The sequence below is a fragment of the Corapipo altera genome, unplaced genomic scaffold (genome assembly GCF_003945725.1).
Source record: "Corapipo altera isolate COAL_440 unplaced genomic scaffold, ASM394572v1 112, whole genome shotgun sequence".
Lineage (NCBI taxonomy): Eukaryota > Metazoa > Chordata > Aves > Passeriformes > Pipridae > Corapipo > Corapipo altera.
This window is the reverse complement of record NW_020884899.1, coordinates 6,978,765-6,999,487: the sequence shown is the minus strand read 5'-3', so window position 1 is coordinate 6,999,487 and position 20,723 is coordinate 6,978,765. Positions and strand designations below refer to the sequence as shown.

The 20,723-nt window shown below is 44.0% G+C and overlaps 1 protein-coding gene and 1 long non-coding RNA gene across 2 annotated transcripts in view; one reads left to right on the top strand and one right to left on the bottom strand.

Moving 5' to 3' along the window:
* LOC113949901 (BEN domain-containing protein 5-like) overlaps nucleotides 1–20,723 on the top strand; it is a 910,469-nt gene that overhangs the window by 583,949 nt on the left and 305,797 nt on the right. The gene's annotated exons all lie outside the window — the stretch shown is intronic.
* On the bottom strand, nucleotides 197–6,619 carry LOC113949903. The gene is made up of 4 exons (XR_003528608.1): nucleotides 6,272–6,619; nucleotides 3,484–3,559; nucleotides 2,031–2,113; nucleotides 197–421 (listed from the first exon to the last, which is right to left on the bottom strand). It is a non-coding gene; the product is annotated as an uncharacterized LOC113949903 (long non-coding RNA).

Sequence of the window (20,723 nt, the reverse complement as noted above, 5' to 3'; positions counted from 1 at the left end):
GTCTGGGCTTCCTCCCTCTCTGGGGCTGATGGAAGGTGGCCCTTTCCCACATAATTTGGGAGGGGTTGTGTAGGTTTTAACTGACTAGAGGCTTAATGATGGGAGGAGTAAGATCAGAGCAGTTCAAGTACATGTTGTAATACCATGGGCAGAAACCAGTTGATTCTCTCATGATCCCATCCCAATGCTGCAGCATTATTAAACACTGTGCAAGGCCTTGGTGATGTTTTGCAGGGTTATGGGTGGTGCAGAAGTTGCTCTTGTGGTCTCCTTGCTTACCTGACTAATCCAATTTCCTGTTCTGGAAGTCAGTACCTGAGAGGTAGAACCTGTACCCGAGAGGTTTCACCTTTGTGGTGCAAGATGTTGTGGGATTTTCATCCTCTTTAGGTGGGGGATTTCCTTCTCATCAATACCTGACCTGTGGTGGGAAACACAGAGAGCAACACTGGATCCACTCCCAAAGGCAGCTCAGCAGCTGGTCAGGCTGCAGAGTTTGGTGTATCCACTCATGGGTGAGTTGCTGGTACTCTGTGGGAAGTTCCTTTAGTCCACTCCTTGGTGACCCTGCATGGCACATTCTTTTCCTTGAACAGAGTACATGTAGGCAGTTCTGCAGAAGTTTGGCATCTTTTACTGCTGGATAACAAACTCTTTTCTGGTTTGGGAAACAAACTTTAGTGGAGCATTTTTAGCAGAAGGGTGTCTTGTTGGCCAGTTGACCTCTACTCTGCATATAAGAATTACCTTTTTGTACTGTCAGGTACCCCAAATGTAATTACTGGAAGAATCAGATACAATATGATTAAAGGAATTCATATTTGTTATTCAAGGGGTTTCTCTGTATCAAATACTTCAGGAAAATTTCAGTAACCGGTGACCTCTTTTGAGAAATGACTCATTGCATTTTAAAGGCTTTATAACCAAGCCATCCCTTCTTGTCAGAGACATGGAAGATGAACAGATCATTCTTGCCTGCGATTTCCAGTCTCAGGGGAAGTCCCTTTTCACTGCCTGTGGTGATGCTCAGCTGCATCACCACTTTTAATTGCCTCCAGGCTCCTGCAGGACTCTGTGTGTCCCCTCTGGCATGACCTACATCCTTGCAGAACCATGAATCCCTCGGCACTGGTTAGTGGAGTCTAAGCTCAGGACAGAAAGTCCTGTTGTTGCTAATCCCAAGCTGTCTCCCAGTGCTGTAAGCTATGTGCCAGTCTCTCTCTTGTTTTCCCAAATTCATCTGGCATTATGTTGCCTGTAGAAGGATACAAATGAATTTTCTCTATTAAAGATGATGGCAGAAAATGTGAGTGCTGTCTTGAGCATTATGGATGCTGAGTGTGTTATTACACTGAAAACCAGAGAGAGATGTATTAAAAAGAGCACAGCTACCTTATCAAATCAGGAGTTCACACATCATGATATATATGTATTTTTTCTTGAAAGAGGGAATAAACAGTGAAGCAATCATTCCAGCTGTAGCCTGAAGTGCACTTCTGCAGGTCAGATCAAACTATCAATGTGTCAGGTAGGTCAGTTTAATTTGGAAGGCTTAGGTTAGTGGAGATGGTATTTTGGGTGAATTAAAGTAAACAATACAGTCTGTTGAGGAAAGGAAGCATTTATACAATATAAGATCATTTTGGATAGTTCTCCAAGAATATCTGTTCCCTTAGCCCTGAAAGCGTCTGGACCTGCTGCTGGACTTGTAACATGGGATTGAAGTTACTGGTCCTGTCCTGTTGAAGGCTCAGTATTACACAAGTTCATCTCTTCTAATTTTGCTTTTTCTACATGTTATGGTAGATAAACTAAGAACTTTATTCTCTGGGACTTGCTTATTTTGTTTCCCCCCACCCAGCTTCCAGGTGAATTTACTCATGAGCAGCATGAGTCTGTTCTTGAGCACATGTTGCTGACAAGTTTGAGCAGCCTTTTTTGTGTGTCTTAGAAGAGTTTATGAAAGATCATATCCACTCTACCTTTACTAGACTGACCTGTTTTAAGTTTTGCTTGGGAAATACACTCACCTATTCATCTGCCGTTATCCTACTCGGCTTCTCCTGTACTTGTCTGATCTTCCTCCATCAGTGATGCTTTTGTGCTGTTTTATCTGGAGTGGTAACAGTACATCATACAGTGACGTTATCTTCCTAGAAATGCCTTTCTCTAGAAATATCTTCTATGCTCTTCATGGCTTTGTCGTGCTGAGGGCTCATAATTCAGCAGTGATCAGTGGCTCTGCTGAGGTTGTTATCCTTCCTTTAAGTTAATGTATACCAGACTTCCTATCACTGGAGGAACTTGCTGTCAAACTTAATCTCACCTCCATTATTCCACTTCTGAAAGTCATCTTGAGAGATCTCTACTTCCCATCTGATATTTCTCTGCTGCTATATCACACTGATTTTACCTTCCAGTATGGTGCCATTAGTACATCTCTCTAGGGTCTGTCCTTAACCAGTGCACATGTGAAAACTGCCTTTGCTTTCATGTAGATTTGTACCCATTCTAAAATTCTTTGTAAACATTTAATGAAGCCTCAGATTGCCCCAGTGGGGCAGGTAGTTTTCCTATCAGTGAATGACTGATAGTGCTCAGAAATAAGAGCTGGTGACTTGTTCAGCATCATGCTTTGAGTCAGAAATGAGCACTGATGACATAATCCCAAGTCCTCCGCTCTGAAAGTCAAATAACAGTGTATGCTTTTTATAAAGGAAGCTATCCAAAGGCTTGTGTAAAATGGGGCATGTGTCAGTGCAAACTTGAGACTGGGATCTGGAAAGCCATCTGGAAGATAAATTTAATGGGAACTGAGTTTCAAAGCTCTTGGATAGCTTCAGATAGTGAAGTCTGGATATTTTAGCCACGGATACTTTGATGGATATGCTTTCTTGGGGTACTGTACCTGTACTTCTCCTGGGTAGTATTGGAATACCGGGGTGAGCTTCTCCATTGTTTTGCTTTATGTATTTTTTAAAGATGAGTAGCTCAGGTACATAATGCCAGTAGCTGATAGTACAGAATGCCACACTCATCTTTATTTGCTGTTTTAGTGGCACTTACCTTGAGGACTTTTGGCATGATTCATTTTGAACTTTCTAACTCTTGAGTTGCATGTGTAATATCTCTGGAAAAAAACCCCACCAGATATCCATGTCTGTCCCTGATGCCCCCAATTCTGTTTGTTGTTGTTGTGTTTATTGTGCAGATTAATCTCTGTGCATGGAGTGACTGTGAGCTGAAGTAATAATGTGGAGTGAAATCTCCTAAGTAACCGAGTTACAGGGAGCACATTCCTGAGAAAGTGAATACTAAGCTTTGCATCCGGCTGTGTAACATGGCACCTCCCTTGTAGTTTGGATTAGTATAATTCCCTCTGCTGCCTCTGCACCGCCTTGACTTGCTTCACTTCTCCAGGATCCAAAACATGCATCGTGTTCCCACAGAAGTTGCCACTTTGGGATTTGCACACAGTTTTACCTGTCTGTCCTCTGCAACCACTCACCCTCCTGCCTCTCAGCCAGGGAGAAAGCACTCCAACTGTAAGCTTCTTAACCTAAAAAAAAAAAAAAAATTAAAAAATTGTGCAAATTACCTTTCTGTTTGTTTTGGGTACAGGATAAGACTATCCCAGTTGTGTACAAAGGTTGAGAATAGCATTTGGCCCCAGATAGGATAATCTTTTGATGACAAAGGTTCAAATTTGCAATTAAATTGCTGCAGCTTAGCAAATCATAGCTTTGTGTAACTGTTTCCATGTGAGAGCATTTGGTCTACAGCAACTGCAAACCTAAAGCCCTTCTCTGTGAGCCAACAGAAATCAAACTACTTCAGGATTTTGCTGTGGAAGTGCACATATAGAGGGTTACTGTGGCACCCACAGGAATCTGTGGGTGAGGTGGATGCCAAGGGTTAGAGTGAATTGTGTTAGAGTGTTTCCACCGGGGAAAAAAGGAGATTTTTTTTTTTCCTCATTTCCTACCGTTTCACTTGAAACCAGAATAACCCCAAATTAGCTTGTTTGCAGGAGTTTCCTATCAGAGTCACTGACCTGTGCTTGTTCACAGGTACTAGGTCAACAAAAATCTAAACAAGAGTGCACCTTTTGTTTTTCAGCTATCTGGATCAAATTCCAAAGACTGTAATGTAATCCTAAAGCCCCAAGTCTGGGGATTTTGTTGCATTCCCTAATCTCTGCGTGTTCTGTGTGATTCTGTGGCCGCCCAGACCAGCCCTTGGCGTGGGACACGGTGCAGGGCCATGCTGAATTCCTATTAAAGGCAATGGGAACCTTTCCAGTGGGTCACAGACCGAGCCTACAGGGAAGGAATCTGCCCTCTGCACAGTAGCAGCCGCACTGCTGGAGCTCAGAGCAGGCACAGCGAGGGTGAGGTGGCCTTGAGAGGAAGTTTCTTTGGTGAGATGTCCTAGTATGGTGTGTTTGCATAGCTGGGCATGGTAAAGAGGATTTCTTGGGAGCAGCTTTTAATCTTCGCCGATGCGGAGCGCAAACACTGTTCTGACATCAATCATGCTAATGGCACATGTGTACACAGAGTAACAATCACCTTTTAAATATGGGAATCACAAAGACGTGCTGACAGGAAAATATATTTAAGCAGCTTCCAGTGGGTGCTGTAATAAGTAAACCAGTCATTGTATTCCACAGAGCTGCATGCTTTAAATGCCTAACAGAAAAAAAAAAAAAATAAAAACCCAACCCAAAGTGAATCACAGTAATAGAAAAGGAAGTGTTTACATCTCTCAAAACATTCTGTGCAATAATCATTCCTTCTTTATAAATTTGATTTCAGCAAATTGGAATCCAAATGAGATGAAGTTTGAAACATAAGCTTTCATGGTAAGGTACAATTCGGTGTGTAATCTTTTGCAGGTGGCTGTTATTCGTTTATTATTTGTATTTCCATATTGCTTAGCAACCCCAGTCCTGGACCAGGACCTCGCTGCTGTAAGTGCTCTGCTAACATCAGCAGAGTGGATGGTTGCTGCCTTGGAGAATGCACTGTTTTGTGGTGAAGCCAAAAGTAAACTAATGGTTTCTCATTCTGTCCTCTCTGAATGAGAAAAGATGAAGGCCGACTGATATTTAGCTATGGGATTATGAGTATAACTCTTAAATTACTGAATCAACACAAATATTTGGGGGCCTGTCAAGCATGCAGGTTCAAGTATGTGTAGTTTTCCCAGATTTTGTGTCCTGATGGCTAAAACGGGGAGTGCAGCCTCTGAGAGTGAGGTGCAGGCAGGATTGCTGCTCTCTGGGTAACCATTTGCTGACAGAGCTGCTCATGCGCGCAAATAACTACTCATGCTTTGCACATCCCTGCAATTAAAGAGGAACAGCCTACCCTGCATTGTTAAGTACTTACTAATACCTTCCCTGTGAGTGGCACAGCACCTGTATCTTCAGACAATCAATGCACACCACGCTGCATGCATTTAACAGGCAAGTTATGTAAGTCAACATTTGCGAATCTGTATCCGAGTCCTCACTTCACCTCTTAAGTAGGAACGTCTTGATGTTTCAAGGGTTTGCAGAAAGCAGTTAATACTTTCATTTGAGAGCTGGAAAGTTGGAAAAAGTAGACTAACTTTTAGCCTCAAAAGTCCTTTCATCAGCAAATTCCAAGCTCTGACACAGCTGTGCCTGAGCGTTTGGGAGCAGGGATTGCTGCTGTGGGGCAAAGAGGAGCCGCTGAGCGTTGGCAGCTTCTGTTTGTCCATCATGGCCAAGCTCTCACATGGTGAGGTTTGTATGTCTGCTTCAAACCCTCCCTCTTGCCCTGCAGCAGCCCTGCTTTAGGTAGGAAACACGATTGTCTGACAGTAGACGAGGGTTTGGGTGCTAAACTGGTAAAGAACTAAAACTTGAGCAGTGTTAAAATGCACCGGGAGGTCCTCTGGAGCTGTTTTCAGTGCTGTGTTTGGCTAGGACGTGTTTGGCTCAGAAGTGGTGAGAATAATTTGCTGCTCCCTGACAGGGCCCAGATGCCACAGGGGACCAGGCCATGGCCAAGTGCCTCAGGACAGCTGTCTCAGGACGTCGGTGGTTTGCATATGGTGGCATATTTTAATAGCAGGTTCTTGTGCACGGAGGTCACACAGGGGAACCACGTGAAATGCCTTTGTATCAAGAGGTTAAAAACAACTTATGTTAACTCTGGATGCCAGCCAAAGTTACCCAGCTGTTTGGCTGAGGCTGGGAGCTGACAGACCAAAAAAAGGGCACATGCAATTAAAATGTCACCCTCTGGAGAGAGAGAGAGAGAGGAAGGGGTGGCCATCAATGAAACCAAAGTGAGGCAGGTTTGACTGCAGCAAATGGCTTGGAAGAAAGTGGACCAAGTGTGAACACCGTGGGCACATGTTCAGCTTCCCTCAGAGTGCCCTGGGAGATGAGACAAACCTTCCTGTGATGTAACGGTGCGTGCGGGGATGTTCCTGGTAACAAAGGACACCGTAAGCTTTAGTTGCTGGAGCTGTGTGGCTGCACTGTCACTAAATGAACTTAACCTTTCTGACTAAGAATGACAAATACCTGATGTAGAATTTACCTTTTTTGCAGGGCTGGTGACAATTAAAAGATTATTTAAAAGTGTTCGATGTATTATAGTTCCCAAAGCCATGAGCTTCTATATTTCATTTCACCAGATATGAGCACAGATTGACTAGACTGTAATTGCCATTTTGTACACAACTCTTCTTAATTTCTAAATAGTCTTCTAGTCACAGGTCAATAATTGCTCTGTAAATGCCAAATATTTGGTCTCTGAATGCAGTGGCCCATGCTTCTAGTTTGAGTTTTCTCCAACTTTACTCTCCCTTCCTCCTTTCTGCCCACAAAAATCATATTGCCTGCATGGGAGCACGTTTTGTTGTGCATTTCCCCTTCTAGTGGTCTAACAAGTTGAACAAAATTGTTGAGAAAAGTCTCTACCCAAATGCAAAGAAGTTAATCTCTAAACTCTCCCAGCAGGAATATTGAAGGCGGTGAAATAGTCCATTTGGATCAGTCTCCTCTGTCAATAAACGGTTCTGCCGAGAGCTTTCCAGTGCCTGGCTTCATCAGTAGGTGATTTTCACAAGTGATCTCCTAATAAAGTGTCATCTTTTTCAACCTTGACGTCATTGCCAGTGGACATGTTGCATCTTCTTGCCTGGAACAGAGGCCCTGCTGCCTTTTTCGAGAGGGTGTTAATGCTACTCACTGAGATGGAAGGAGGGGGAGGGTTTTTCTCAGTACTGATGCCTTAGGAGGAGAGGGTCTGTTTTTGTGAGGTTGTAAATGAAACAACGTGGCTGCAGCTTGGTTTGCAGTAGGTTAAAAAAAAATAAGTTAGAACAAGTTGAATCAGGCCCCTGCTAATTTATTTCTAATCATTAGGAATGGTCATACAGTTTTAAAGCCAGAAAGAATCATTGCCTTTCTTCATATCCTTACCCTCTGATTTTCACAGCCTGCCTACTGCTCTGCTTGAGCTTTGGCATCTTGTTTTGGACACAGCCCTCACAGCCTGACCTACAGATGCTGCAGTTTTCCACTTCTGTTCTCATGCTCTGCCTTAAGTTGTAAATATTGTGTGGGTACGTGCTACATGAAGACCTGGAGGCTTTAACAACATGTAGGTTTAAACCTGGGCTGGAGAGGTAATAATCCATCATTTTTCTAGCCTACCTGAAATGCTAAGTTAAAACAAATTTCCATTTGTTGTGGGATATTTGGGTTGCTTTGGTTTTTAATAGCATTACTATTTTTATTATTAGAAATTAAAGTAGTAGCCTCAGATTTAGAGGTTTTTCTTCCTCAACAAGCTCCATTCTGCCCTAAGTTTTTTTGCTATTACATTGTAAGATTAATGAAATCCCCTGGAACCTTCAATTACTGCAATTTGTGGAGATTTCTGTTTTTCTGCAGGTCTGCAATCACCAGAGACAGGCATTTCTGCCTTTGTATGTACAAGAGCAAATGACTGGAGTCAGGAGGCGATCAGTCTAATGTTATCTGACAATGGGCGTGTGGGATTTTCCAGCACTGAAATCAGTGAACTATTCAAAGTTGCTGCCCCAGCCCCTGTCTTTCTTTCTCAAATTAGAGCTTTACAGGGTCAAAAGAAACTTGTGGAACTGGGACATGCCTCCCAAAGAGGCGAGGTGCTGTCTGACTTTGCTTCTCTGCAGGACAGCATCTCTCAGCTGTGGATCCAGGAGCAGGGAGGGAGTGGAGGAGGAAGGGAGCTGTGGCTCCCAGCTTTGCCCTGCTGCTGGTCACATCTCTCAGGGTGTTAATTTTTGCTCCTGTGCTGTGGGTTGTTGCAGATTTGCCTGTCGTGGGGCTTAAGGGCTCCCACATTATCAGCTGTGGGACCGGACATGACTCTTTCATCGACTCTGTGCTGGCTCTGGTGTTACTTTTCCCAGACATGGAGTTGAGATAACACTTCTGTCCTGCACAGTTGTGTAGGAAAGGCTGTCCCCTTTCCAAGGCTGCTTGGAAAACACAAGGTTCAGTAAAAATACTGGACTTTTTAATGCGTTCTCTCTCAGTAGTCTAAGGCGTTATTTCTCATATAACCAACTTTTTTTTTTTTTAATATGCCTTTATATCAGCATTGTCCCTTTAGAAAAGGCCTTTTAACTTTGGTGACAGCTTGGATGGTGTTCCATGTGACGTGGTGAATGGAGGGACCATCGTACAATGGGCTCGCTCTGGTTTGCTCAAACTATAAACAGCACGTAAGGGAAAACTTTTTTGCCTTCCATTCTCTGTGTGGTGTTTTGATATTAGTAGCTGACAGATTTCCACTTCTTAGCATTTGTTATCTGCTTTGTATATGCCATTTGTTATCTGTTTTGTATATGACAACAGCATAAAGCTTTTCTTGTACATATTTTTAATAAAAAAGCCAAAATGTTTGAAAGCTAAAACGGATATTACTTTTCCCGTGGAGTACACAACCTTCTTTTGATAGCCCAAACCTTTGATTAAGTGTGTTGTAAGCTAGGCACTGTATTCAGAAAGCAGTTAAGTGTTGGTGGTGGGCCTGTTTTCTTTATAACAGCCGAGCATTTTACCCTCAGAAACATAGTGAGAAACAGTTATAATTACAGATAGTGCTGAGGTGCAACATTCAGCCTTTGATTCAGTCCTGGACTCTTTCAGAATCACAGTGCTGGGGTTTAGTGCCTGGCTTCATTCTGTTAGAAGGACTGAGGGGCAGATCAGGAGCTGTGGACGCGAGGCTGTGCCGTGGAGCCCTGTGACAGCTGCTCATCGAGTGCAGCCCTGTCCTTTATCCCGAGCCCTGTCCTTTATCCCAAGCCCTGTCCTTTATCCTGGTTCCTGGTGCTGAGGAAACATCTCATGACAGAGCTGCTGTTGCTGCAGAGGTTTTGCAATCTGCTTGTGAGGTAATGGCACAAGGGGCAGAGGAAGGAAGCTCCTGCACCTCGGGACAGGGTTATCTCCCGATCAAAGCCATTAGCAGTGGTTACTGAGCTCTGGCAGCCAAACCGCTGGCAAGGTTTGTGGAGCTCTCCTGATAGTTTGGAAAGGCTTTGAAAGTGAAGGCACGACCCCAGCGTTTGATGCTGTAGGGAAGGGCAAACCAAACGAGCGTGCTGCTGGTTGTGAACTCCTGCGAACTCCTCTTTCTCACTCTGATGTTTGTCTTAGAGGCCCTGGGCTAGAACATTGCTGTGGCATTTCACCTCCTGGCCCGGAGCCCATCGTGATGCCGGTGTATAACCTTGCATAACTGAGCCTTGTTATGAATGACTGGAGAAAGTGCCATTACAGATCTCCTTCTGCCGGGGGCACTCCCCAAAACAGCTCACAACAACACCCAGCGTCTAAAAAAAACCCAGGCACTGCATGAGTTCTCAGAGCCTTTGGTATGCTGATATTACAGCAAGATTCGGTGCTGCACATGACCCACTTACAGCCTGGTAAAGTTTTCAGTTTTGCTTTTTTCACGCAGAGATCCACACTTTACCCCGTGCTGTCCATTTTTAAAGTCCATGCCGATTAAGAAAAAAAAAAAGGAAAAGACACAAAAAGAAGACTTCTCTATAGCTGTAGCATATGTCCTCTCGTAAATCCCCGTGTCATTATGATTTTCACATTGGCCTGTTCTTGCTTGTCTTTGTTATTTTGCCTCTCTGTGGGTATTCCCAGTTCTCACACTCCCTGTCCTTAGCAGCTGAGGTGACTCTCATGTGCACCCATCTTAGTGCACCCCTGTCTCTGTTTTGTTACTGATATCTGTGGATTATGCATGAGAATGCCTTTATATTATGGAAAGAAAATAATGAACAGGAAGGAAATAATGAACTTAAGAGGAGAAGTGATGAAACTGCTTGTAGTGAAAGTTTTCCCAGCAGCGTAGTGTAGATTGAGCCACAGCGGCGGCAGGAAGAAACTGCCAGTGGGAGAGCTAGAAAGTGTTCTGCCTTTGTAAACAAACTGCTGAAACTCCTCTCTGCAATGTGTTTATGCCCTCTGTGAGAGATAGGCATCTGTTCACGTAACCCTTGGAGCTAATCAGAAAATCGGGATCTGCTTATCAACTCCGCTCTCCCTGTGCTCGCTCACCCTCCCGCTCCCTCGGCTCCTCTGTTCGTGCCGCTGCTGCTCTGGGAGGGAGAGGTGAAGTTGGTGCAGCGTGAGACTCCTGCTGAGCTGATCAAGGGCTTCATCTGGGTGTGCTGCCGGAGCCCTGTTTTCGGGGCAACGTGGGATCCCCTCCCTGGACCTCATCCCCATGAGATCCTGGCCCCTGGCTGTGGCAGCAGGGGCTGCCTGCGGCACCAAGAGCTCTGAAGGTACTGACAGCAGACCAGCTCGGTTCAGTGTAAGAGCTCCATTCAGCTCCCACTTCGTGACAGCTTCTCTTATCTCACAGCACTGCTCCTGAACAAAACGATGCACTGCTGAAATAACTCCCCCCCCTCACCCCATGCACTTTTTTCTATAAGATGCCCGTTTTATACATCTTTTCAACTTCAAGTAGTGTGGTGTTATCAAGATTTAGCACACACATCACATGCACTGGATGACTTAGAGCACGGGATGTAATCTAAGTGCTGCACCGCAAGTTATGAATTTGCTAATTAGCACCTATCCTTGGCATAGACTTCTGGTTAGTGAGGAAATCCCATAACCTTTCTGCCTGGAACTGCTCTTTAAACAAGGATGCTAATCTTTAAGGACCTGATGGGTATGCTATGCCAATTCGCCAGTTAGGATTTTCAAAGCACTTTGAAGATGAAAAATGCTGAGTATTATTGGCCTTTTATCTAAAAAAGACATTTTAAAACATGAGGCTGGGGGAAGATCTGCATAAATTAACACGTGTTGATTATGCTCTATCTTTCCTTTTCATCTGAATGTATTAAGTAGCAAGAGAACTGTGAGAATTTGTATCTTTCCTTTTCATCTGAATTTATTAAACAGTAAAAGGACTCTGTGAATTAGTAATCTAATTTGAACATCAAACCAAAGGCAAAATTCTTGCTAATCCATCTTGCGGATCTCTCATCAGGAGTAGAGTTTTCTTGCATATCTCAGGTTAAAGAATGAAATTTCTGGCTCAGGTCTTGATACTTTCTGGATTGATGAGACTTCAGTAAAGAAATATTTTCCCAGTTCAACCTGGAGGGTCAGTAACAACTCTGCTTTGCAGTGAAAAAAATTATGAGCATCAGTCAAGCCCAAGTTGCTCACACAAATCAGTAATGTTGAACTAGGTAGTTTTCACTGATTTCAGGAGGGAGCTCTGATTTAGAAATTTTCTTGGAATTTAATAGAGTAACATTAGTTCAGTCATATGAACTTTTTTCTTCAGTAAATGTGCATGATAATGATAACTTTTTACACTTTATGAAATTTAATTCACACTTCCAAGATCTTTTCAATTTTGAACTGCAAGATAGTATTATATTTGCTGTGATTTGTTTTTGGTTTTGTTTTTGTTTTTTTTGGTTAGTTGGGTTTTTTTTTAGTTTTGTTTGGGGGGATTGTTTGTTTGTTTGTTTTTATTATTTTTTTCCCAAATGTGAATTTCTGGAGAAACAGATATTGCTAATTTTAATAGAGGGGATATAGCACAAGAGCTAGTAAAGGATTATGTCTTGGCTTCAGGGTTCAAGACATGTTGCAGATGAAAAACTAACTTTTTTTTTCACTCTCCAGTTTCCAGTTTCAGGGTGAGGGGTGTTAAGGATATTTGGTGAAAATCTTTGAGGAATTTTAAAACTTTTCAATGAAAGACTATACCAAGATGTTGTGAGTGGAGACATGTTCCTGATGATCTGGCAGAGGAAAAGCAATTCCCAGCTACTTTAAGAGAAGTCCCAGAAGTTAGGATCTCTCCAGCTTGATGCTCATTTCAGTAGCAGATAGATATTTGATTTTAGGTTGCCAACAACTGAAATGAGAAAAAAATGAGTGTTGTGGTTTGCTGCTTTTGTTTTGAAGTGTTGCAGATTAAGAGAAAAAAAAAAATTGAAAAAACCCCAAACCACAAACAACAAACTAATGTTGGAAATGGTAGAACATTCTTTTACCAATAAACTTTTATCCAGACATCATTGCCACCAGTTTTCCTGTTGCCAGGAAGACTGGCTGCAGAAAAGGTGTCTGTGATGGTGCCTTAGGTCAAGGGGCTGCACAAGAAGCCAGAACATCATTCCAGAGTCTTCATCCTCAGTTTCCTGCATCTGAGACCTTGAGGTGCCAATACACATCCTAATATCCTCTTAGCAATGTGATATTTGTCTGACAGTGCCACTCAGAAGAGGTATATGTGTACATTTGCTCTGCTGTGAAGTTCTTTTTTTTATTATTTTCAAGTAATTTCCTCATCGTACTGTGGCGAAATGTTCTGGATGGAGGTACCTCTGTACTGTGGAATAAAAATTAAACCCCATCTTTTTAATAGAGTTGAAAGTCCTTAGTAGTCACTGGAGTAGCTCTAAAGCTCATCTGCCAGTCAGTTTGGTGTTCAAGTAATTAAAGAGGTCAGGCACAAAAATATCGTGTACCTGGAGCTTTGCCAACCTCTTTCTCCCATCTCTTATCATGCTTGTCCATTTGGGATTCTTCCACAGGCTTTGTTATATTCATCGTGTAGATTAGTGGTCTGCAACTATTAACAACAAACTTTGATGCTACAGAGTGGGAATTGCTTGAATAAACAATTTCACAAGTAAATGGAGTCACAGCTCTGAACCAAGAGAGCTCCAAACTTGTTTTAATTTACAGAGGTCAAAAAGTAAATGGGATTGTTGCTTGGGGAGGTAACTTGAGGAGAACATGCAGTGTTCCCTCACAACAAAGGGATGAAGGGCAAAAGATTTGATTGACTTCTGGAGTTTGGTTTTAATTGGCTTTATTCCATCACCAGCACAGCGTACAATCCGTGCAAGCAGAGGAGGGATGCTGGTAGGTAAAGGTACGGTTTTTTGCCCTTTCTTACCTGTTCAGAGCAGTTCAGTATGAATCCTCCACAAGGGATAAGCAGGAGAGTTTGATCCAGAGAACAGGGGACATGGAACGAGTCCGGGGCACTTGTTTCTGCTCGGGTTTCTTGAGCATCTCTTTTCCAGATGCCACACAGCTGCTTCCAAGAAAGCGATTTGATTTTATTTTATTTACTTGCTTGTAGTCTGGATTATTTGTGCAGAGGAGTGGAATTCCATTTCCAGGCATTTTTAATTGCTGAAGACTGTCACTTCCAGTAGGGTTTACTGAGTATTTCCTGAGAGATTTGACAGGAAATAGGGAGATGAGTTAAGTATCTGTAAAACAACTGAGGTAGCGCTGTTCAGTCTGGATTTACTCACAGTCACCCTCGGTTGCCAACGGTAACAGGGCTATTTCTGCCTGTTTGTCAACCCCTTCCCTCCTGCCCCAGCTGCCCCTGGGAGGTGGGACGGGGTGAGCAGACAGCCTGCACTGCTGCTCCTCTGCCAGCCTGTGTCAGATGGGAGCAGGAGAACAGAGACTAGGGAATAATGTGGAGAAGGCCCAGTGGTGTTTTGTGGAAGGGGTCACAGAGCATGGGGCTATTGGGATTACTGGAGGGGCACAGGGAAGGTACAGTAAGCACAGACCAGGCTTCCTTTGAGCTCAGCTGCTGGTGGAATCATTTAATCCCAGGATTATTTTCTTCTCAGAGCTGTTGAGAATAATGGAAAAAGTCTATCACCAGCTTTCCTCCCAACCCAGGCAGCTTCCCACCAATTCGCTTCATCCACTCAGCACGAGTCAGTGATCAGAAACTTCTCTTCAGTAGGATTCCTGACTGTTGCAGAAAGCTCCTCTACCTCCATGCTTTGTGTTCACTGATAAAGAGAATTTGGCTCTGCATCCTGATATGCACCCTCCCCTTTTTATCCTCACATAGCCCTGCCTTCTGCAGCCGAGCATGAGCCAACACCTCATCCAGGGTGTTAATAAGCTTCACCCTCAGCAGTCAGCAGGTCCCGGGGGCAGGTGCAGATTTCAAGAGGGAGCCTCAGCTTTGCTCTGTCAAACGAGAGGCTGTGCCTGTCCCCACCGTGCAGCCTGACCCCACCGCCCTGCTTCCTGGGGACCACACGTGGCCCCTTACCCTCATGGCACAAGAGAAGCTCCTCAGACACATGCCCTGCCCTGCCTGCATCGCTCTGATTTCTGAATGAGCTGTGAAATATCGTGTGTGCTCTTCCTGTGGATAATTAAAGGCGACACAGATGGCGATGCCTGCGATGTTTTCCGTAAGTCACAGCACGGAACAGAAAATGAAGTGATAGTTTTAGGTGGTGGCACATGTAGCTTCAGGTGTTTGTTTAATATTCAGTGTTCATGCTCGGTGAGAGCTGGGATGTGCTTTCAAATGTTGCTCCATGGCTGTGCATCACTGAACATTTTTTTCTTGTTTTACCTTTTCAGGGCCTGACAGATGGTGATGTTTAGATTAAAAGTAATTTCTTTATTAAGCAAACCCCCGTGTTGTCAGTGGTTTTTAACAGGAGCTTCATTTGTTGAAACAAGACAGTTGTGTAGCTGAAGTGTCTGAAATGGATGGAGGGCTCTAGAAAGACACCTAAGAGAAACTCAGTGTCTGAAGAGTGAGTAGTGATTGTCACATCCTGGCAGATCCAGCTTCTGTGCCTTCAGTGTTATGAGTGAGACCTCAGAGGCATCATGAAACCTTCCTTTCCAAAGGTCTGATTTTTGCATTCCTAAATGTGGATAAGGGTCCAGCAATTCACAAAGGGAATTCTGGACATCCTAAAAGTAGGCTATTTTTCTGTACTGTTTTTCACCCAGGTGTTTCATTGTATTGGCCATGTATCGTATGAAATAGGTGCTATAGGCAGCTTATTCATGGAGTAAAGGCCAGACCAGAGAAGGATCTAACTTCTGTCTAAAGGTTAGACCAGCTTCTGACTTGTAGTGAGGTGCTGTCACCAAATCCTGGGAGCTTTGTTGAGCTTAAATCATGTCCCTCAGCAAACAGGGATACCTGGTAAGCTTCTGATGGGCAGGAGGTGGAGAATCAGAAACAGGAAAAGAGGTTTGCCATCAGTTAGAGTGCCATCCCGTGCCTGTGGAGTAAGTGACAGCTGGATGGAGCCATGGATGTGGTCCTCAGAGTCACTTCTGCCACTGCTTGGTTCCCAGCATTCCTGTCTTCACATCTGATAGTCGTTCAGCAAATTCCTGGAGGGAATCAAAGTGCCTGCAGGTCCTGCCTCCTGTGGGCACTGTGCCTGGTCTGGCAGTGCAGACTGCAGCTCGGGGCTGGCTCTGGGTTTCTGTACGAGGGACATGGGTACTGGGGGACTCCACAGACTATTTGTAACACCAAACACATTTTATGGACTAAAAACATAATGTCTAGTTAGTTAGCCTTAAGTTTTCCACTCAGCACCATGCTGTAACATGTTCTTCTTGGGAATAAAAATGACAGTCAAAGAAAAACAAATTTTAATTCTGCCACTGAAAGCCGCATTTGGAGGTTTTTTTCTTTTAGGTTCCTATGGGAAGGTAGATAAACGTTCAAAAAATGAAAATACACTCTCACTGAAATTATTCTGCTTTTGGGGTCACATTTTAATCAAAACCATACCTGCCTTCAGGAAAAAAAAAAGGAAGTAAAACTGATTGAATTTAATAACTAAAAGAACATAAACTGTCTGCTTTGAAATGTATAATCTCACATGACATTTATTTCATAATGTGATCAAATCATATATGTTGTTATGGGGACAGTCTTTATTAAAAATGCCATTTATTTTAACAACTGCAATAAAAAGAAACCCATACTTTTTTTATTGTGGTAGAGGAAAAAACTACTATTAGTCTGCTTTCAGCTAAATGAAAACATCTTTCAAGATTTGTTCTAAAATATTTAAATAACGTGCTATGGAATTTATTCATTTGCTGCCTTCCAGCATGAATTAAATTATCTTAAATACAATAAATGATATAGAAGAATTTGTTTTGGTTAGGCATATCCTTTGCTGATGAAGAATAAGATCATTTCAATATAACATTTTAATATAGGCCTGTAATTATGTCATTGAAAGCCCAGTTGGATCACAGTGAAGCACAGAGTGAGCTCTCCAGCTGCAGCCAGAGCTTCCTAAAGGCACCAAAGGGGAGCTGCCAGTACATGTCCCCACTGAAAAGGGAATGACTGGGAGACCATGAAGCACAGTGGGCCTGGCACTGTGCAGTGTGTCAGGGAAGGTGAGGGGTGGATTGGCTTCCTTACCACGTGGGATGATGGTGGGGAGGACAAATACATGTTCTTCCACGGGAGTTCGTGGAGCAGATGCCTCATTGGCAGGACCATGTTGTGCCATGAAAACCAGATGTGTCCAAAGGAGGGTGATGTTGCTTTGCTTGAGCTTCCCCCTGTGCTTCCCTGGAGCAGAGCTTTTTCACAACAGCTCCAACCTAGAGGCTTTGTGCTGTGGTTTGCCCTACGGTGTCTGAATACCCTAATTTCCCACTTCTGGTGGATCAGAACTAGTACAGGGATGTACTGAAGGAATGCTCTTCAGAGAGATGAGGCATGGGCCAAAAAACACATCACAGTGTCTGGAACATATGTGATCTGTAAGACTAGGAATGACGGGACTTGCTTAGCCCTTGGCTGGCAGAGCTCTTGGGAGTACTGGGAATGGGTGCCCCCTCTTTGTTCAGCTGGCAGCCCTTCATCTTTGCCCTTCAGACTGGCTCTTCTCTCCTCTTACCCCAGCCTTAATAACACTAGGACCTGGGGAAATGTACAGTATTGCTTTATTGCAGCTGCCAGTGAGGCAGGAGCTGTGGGCTGTGCAGGGCACCACCAGAGCAGAGGCTCCACATTTCCTGTGCAGGTACCTCAGGTACTCAGCTGAGCTAATATAGAGATGCTGTGCAGGCTTGTGGGCACTGTGGCTCCATGGGATGCTCACAAAACTCTCTACCCTCCCAGCTGATCCCTTCTAGGTCATGTTATTTGGCCATTCATATAACCTAAAGTGCCCACAGAGAGCAAGCTGTTTCCCTCCCCCAAGGCTTCCCTAGAAGTATATGCTCATGTTTTGTTTGCTTGTGTGTTTTTTCTCTTGTTTGGTTTTTTTTTTTAAGTTTGGTTTGGTTTGGGTTTTTTTGTGGCTGCTTTATCCACTGTAGTGTTTATGCTGTCCCAAAAGTAATAGAGCTCAGCTTGGCTTTCCACTGATTTCCCTGGGACTTCTCTAGCAATGTCCTGTGAGGTTTGCTCTGACAGTCCCTGCTGTCTCCTGGAGCACAGAGGGGCATGGACTGAATTGATTCTTGGCAAAGAAATTAATTGTAAATGGCATTAGAGACTTCAGGATGAAATGCTACAACCAAGCTTCTTTCTGAAGTGTCTAAGAAAATGCTGAACTGTAGTTTGGGTCTGAAAGTCAATGAATAGTTAATGCAGTTCCATGACAGCAAGTGATGTTAAGGTCAACAGTGTTCAACCAAACAAAAATGTGACTCTCTCATCTGAAAATCCAGAGGTTTAAGGATCAGTCTTAGCTAAATATAGTTCCCAATGATGTTTACTGCATATCTAACTATCACTCTAATCAACAGCCTCTCAGATCTGTTATAGATGGAGAATTAGGTTTAGGCATGATAAACAAATCTGTGATTACATACACACCCAGAACTCATCCAGTTTCTCAAGAGGAAGTAAGATTCTTGGTCATCAAAGGGGACGTATTTGCCATATATTATCTGTAAGAGTCTGTTTCAAGAAATAAAAAGCATGGTAGAAATGTTCTTTGAAAGTATAAAGGTACCAGAGGGGCAGAGTGATGCTCTTGAGTGGAAGTGTTTTAGAGGGAATCATGGTTGTGCAACTAGTTTACCTAAACTCATTTTAAATCAGCAGAGTGACAGGCCCAGAACACTAAGTGATGGAGGATTGCTCCGTGATGCTGTTCGAGGCATCGGGTTGGACTGTGTGCAATCATTTCCTTCTAAATTGGTTGTAGTCCCCTTTCAAATTGTCAGAGTAGTTTTCTTCTGCTTCATTGCACTTGAGAAGCAGGTGGACAGCAGGCTGCTCAGCCTCGTTTGATCCACACGCTGCTGTTCAACGGAAAGAGCAAATCAAACTGGAAAGGCTTTCTGGTGCGGCTGCAGCGCTGCCTGTTCCGTGGCTGGATCAACAACGGCGAGCTGCCGGCAACCCAGACAGGAGGACATCTCTAGTTTTGTCTTTCTTAGGGCATATTGAAGAAGGCAGTGATAAATTTAGCTCCTCAGTGCCAAGAATGGCAAGTGTCAGTGTGACACTTGAATGCAAAATGTATAAACTCAGCCATCACTGCATGAAGCATCAATTTATTGGTTTTGGAGCACAGAGTGGTCTAGTTCTTGAAGTATGGATTTCATTTGATCTAGGGTTGATCTCGCTTTGGGAATGAATTTCTACAGGCCTCCTTTCCCATCAGCCATCCCTCGTGTTCCCCCATCTGAGAAAGGGGAAAAAAGAACAACTTGGCAAGGCTGTGGGGCACAATTCATGAAAGTCTGCAAAGTCTTGATTTCTTGCATGCAGTATGAGGAGCATACATAACTTTTGTCAAGGCATTCCTATGCTCTCTTGCTGCACTGTGCAGTAGCACAGAAGGTGCCAATGTGCTCTATGTGTTTGTTACCTACAGAGATTCCTTTGCAAGGACAAGCGCTGGCTTATTTGGAAAGTCACCCGAGGTTTAGGCCATAGGTTGTGAAACAAAATGAGAATGGAAAGAGAACATTTCTTGTCAAATGGATTTGTGTTCTCTCATAATGAGAAATCAGCATCCTGCAAAATGAATTTGCGGAGAAATTCCTTGGAGCTGTTCCCTACCTTGATCCCAGTGAAAGCTTAGCCTGATTTAAGAAAAGGGCACCCAGGCAGTAATTTGAATGGCACCTCTGCAAAGCTACTTTCATCACTGAGTCTTACAGCGTGCCTCAAAGTTATGACATGAGCTGTACGAGGCATCCAGGCACATCAAGTGTGGTCATGCAGAGTGGTTGGTGATATCTTTGAGGCTTTTCACTTGTCACTTTTCTCAATGTCAGTCTTGGTGTATAGTAAACTCTCCCTGCCTTTGAAGGAACCATGCAGAAACCGTGGCTCCTGATGCAGTCAAATGCTAGAAAAGATGTGCACATCAGTGATGGTCTTGCTTATCTCCTCTTTCTCTGTAACAGCTTGGCACAAAATGTTTTTTTGAGCACCTCTGTCCTTCATGAGACCATCAGACTGGTTAACTTTGGTGCACATACACGATACTTGGGGTTTTTTTGCATACTGTGGTAGTCCTGCTCTGTTTTTTCCCACATGTGGGAACAAGGCACGCTCAGTTAAGGAAAGCACAGGCATTGCAAGGAGCCCACTGGGTTTATATACTCCCCAGCTCCAGTGCAAACTGTGTAATCAGCTTCTAATTTGAAATGTACTTTCCTTAACGGCGCAGTGTGCTTGGAGAGGGATGTGTCTGCTGGAGGGCTCAGATGCAATGTCTGGAGGAGCAGGGAGGTCAGCTCCATCAGCAGGAGCTGACACAATGATAGAGGAGGAAGAAATGACACAGCAGTGTGGGGAGAGAGAGTGGAGGCCAAGAGACTGGCCCAGCACCTGCTCTGCTGTGTGGTGCTGCTGGAAAAGACCAGGTGTTTGGAGGTGGAAGGCATTTTGTGTGTCAGGTGGGGATCTTGTGCTTTCAGAGGAGGCTGAGATTTGCTCCTTGCTGTCTGTCTTGCAACCTGACACTGATGGTTCAGAAGCTGCCCTGGGACTGGAGAATGGAAATGGTGGTGAAGGGAGGGTGGGCAGTACCCGTGCTCCTTATAAGGGAGGGAGTCTCCCAGCTTCTCTCCCATTAGCCACATGCTGGGGAAGCAGCTCTGGAGGGGAATCCATCTCTGGGCAAAGAGGCAACTGCAGGGAGCACAGGCAAGGCAATGGAAAGGAGTGTGGTGGAAGGGAGGAGGAGGGAGAGGGTCCCCACAGGCAGGGCTTAAAGTTGAGTCTCATTTACATGTGTTTTGAGCAAGTCCTGAGTATATGTGGAAGGACCGCCCTGCCACGCTGCAGCTCCTTGACTCTGGGCTCTGTTAACTCCTCTTCCACAACTCCACATGGACTTCCAGTTACTGATGCTGCGACTGAGAGGCAGCATAGAGCAAG